Genomic DNA, 3,039 nt, shown 5'->3' with positions numbered 1-3,039 from the left:
TCACTCTGTCGCCCAGGCTGGAGTGCAGTGGAGCAATCTCGGCTCACTGCAGGCTCCGCCTCCCGGGTTCACGCCATTCTCCTGCCTCAGCCTCTCTGAGTAGCTGGGACTACAGGTGCCCGCCACCACGCCCGGCTAATTTTTTTTGTATTTTTCGTAGAGACGGGGTTTCACTGTGGTCTGACCTCGTGATCCGCCCTCCTCGGCCTCCCAAAGTGCTGGGATTACAAGCGTGAGCCACCGCGCCCGGCCTAACCTCAACTTCTTGCAAACCCTTTAAAGCATGGCCATGGCAAATGTCAGTGACAACCTGCCTTCTCTGACCAGGTTAAAAAGGCTAGCCAATGCTTGTGTTAAAAAAAGAACACCACATATTGTTGTATTATATGCAATTAGAAATGTTCAGTTATCCCACTTTGGTATCCTTTTCAGAAAAAAAAAATCTCAAAACTTATAAAGGTATACATAAGCATGGCATTTTACATTGTACCAACTGAGTAACAGTAAATAGATGAGGTGTGACCACTATAACTTCTTGACCAACTTTCTATCTTGAAACTACACACATCCAACCCTACCAGCTACCATTCTAATTCTACAGGATATTTTCCAGTGCGACAAGCTGTACAATGACCACTCTTTTCAAAACATTCCAGACCATTTCCATTTTCTTGGATCACAATATCGTGCTCTTTCTCTTTCTGTTTTTTAAACTTTATCCCTTCTTGTACAGATGAAACCAGTCCTTCTACTGACAGATACACAACACTGTTTGCTCCTAGATATTCTGCAAGGTGATCAAATTCTGGTTTATTGGCAATGAGCTCTCCTTTTGTAGGAATTTTTATTCCCATGAAGCATGGATATTTAATTGGTGGTGAAGCTATTCAAATGTGTACCTCTTTTGCGCCAGATTCTTTGAGCAATTTTATTATAGGTGAGATGGTATTGCTTCTCACAATTGAATCATCTATAAGAACAATTCTTTTGCCTTTGAAGTTGTCTGACAATACTCCAAATTTTTTGCAGCACCAAGTTGTCTTAACCTCATGTTTGGCTGAATGAAGGTTCTCCCTACATATCGGTTTTTACACAGCACCTCCACATACGGAAGTCCACACTTTCCTGCATACGCAAGAGCAGCAGGCGTAGCAGATTCTGGAACAGTGCTAACCAAATCTGCATCCACAGGTGCTTCAATCGCTAGCTGCTGGCCACAACGGTATCTTACTGTATAAACCATTTGGTCTTCAAACGTACTGTCTGGTCTTGCAAAATAAACATATTCAAAGATACAAAAAGCCATAGGGTTTCCTTCAGACCTTGATATAATATCAAGAGTTCGGACATTATGTCTGGATATTTCCATAATTTCTCCAGGTAAGACTTCACGGTAATATCTTGCACCAATAGACAAGAAGCTACAAGATTCTGAAGACACCACCCATCCTTCTGTTTCTGGTGTTTTTTTCTCTTTGTCATTTATATCAGACACTGGAATAAGACGATCAATGCATAAGGGATGATTTCCATAAGGATCTTGTACTGCATAAATAACATCTCTGTGCATTACAAGCAGGGAGTATGCTGTGGGTGCTTCCTTCATCAAGTTTTTAATCCTGGCTACCCAGTCTGGGGTGTCATCTTGTTCCTGAGGAGGGGTATACGCCACTAACTGGGTAATCACTTCACTATCAGAACTTGTGGACAGACCAATACCATGACGCAGAAGCTTTTTCCTTAGTCGAGCAGCATTCACCAATTCGCCATTATGTGCCACAGCTATCTTCCCATGAAGTGTTTCAACAACAAAGGGCTGACAATTTTCTAATTCACATTTTCCTGTGGTGGCATACCTTGTGTGTCCCATTCCAAGATTTGAAACATATAATTTTTTCAAACTGTCTTCAGTAAAGACGTGATTTACAAGACCCATTCCCTTGTGTGATTTGAATGTTGGCACTGAACTCCCGTCACTAGTCACGATACCAGCACTCTCCTGACCCCGGCGCTGCAGCGTCCCAGAGTGATCACATGCGGCACATCCAGCTGCGTGGGCCACTCTCCTTAGGCGACGCACCTGAACACGCCACATTCCTCTCGGATCCCCAGCTCCTCCAGCTCCATGTCGCCGCCGAAAGCACGTGGAGGGACCTGCCGCTGTGACCAAGGTGTAAGCACCAACCAGCTGCCAGCTCGGCCCGTCCAGCTCAGAAGCTCGCGCTGGCGACAGGCGCTTCCTTCCCGACAGGCGCTTCCTTCCCGAGGCTGGCTCCCCTCTTTTGTTCTTAATGTAAATTTTAACCCTAGGTTAACTTGCAGCCTTTAGTGTCATTTAACAGAAAGGTAGTCCCCACTATCCCATCCCACAAGTATTTTTCTTTATATTCTTGCTAGTGGTGGGAAGGGAGTGTAGTATAATTGAGTAGAAGAGAAAAGATACTTTTTACTTATTTATTTATTTATTTATTTATTTTGAGATGGAGTCTCCCCGTGTCGCCCAGGCTGGAGTGCAGTGGCACAATGCCGGCTCACTGCAAGCTCCGCCTCCGGAGTTCGCATCATTCTCCTGCCTCAGCCTCCCGAGTAGCTGGGACTACAGACGCCCGCCACCATGCCCAGCTAATTTTTTTTTTTTTTTTTTTTTTTTTGTATTTTTAGTAGAGACGGGGTTTCACAGTGTTAGCCAGGATGGTCTCGATCTCCTGGCTTCGTGATCCGCCCGCCCTGGCCTCCCAAAGTGCTGGGATTACAGGCGTGAGCCACCGCGCCCAGCCGAAAAGATAATTTATTAAACCCATAATGCATCAAGGTCATCAAGGTGATGAGTAAATGCTATTGACTTACTCTCCAAGCTGAAGTTTAAACACTGGAATGTCCTCTTTTAGCGTGGACAGTAAGATTGTATCACGAGTTGCCAAGAATTACCATTTTTACGACTTTGAGGCCCATAAACAACTAGACCCTGGGGAAGAGGCCAAAGGTTTAGAAAGAGTAGGAAGAATGTGCATGGAAGGGACAGAATGGAAGGAGACTATA

The 3,039-nt window shown here is 44.8% G+C and overlaps 1 pseudogene; it reads right to left on the bottom strand.

Moving 5' to 3' along the window:
- Window positions 1-420: 420 nt before the first annotated feature.
- LOC100592696 lies at window positions 421-2,127 on the bottom strand (annotated as a pseudogene).
- Between the last annotated feature and the right edge of the window lie 912 nt (window positions 2,128-3,039).

This window comes from Nomascus leucogenys, chromosome 21 (genome assembly GCF_006542625.1).
Source record: "Nomascus leucogenys isolate Asia chromosome 21, Asia_NLE_v1, whole genome shotgun sequence".
Classification (NCBI taxonomy): domain Eukaryota; kingdom Metazoa; phylum Chordata; class Mammalia; order Primates; family Hylobatidae; genus Nomascus; species Nomascus leucogenys.
This window is presented reverse-complemented; position numbering and strand designations above follow the sequence as displayed.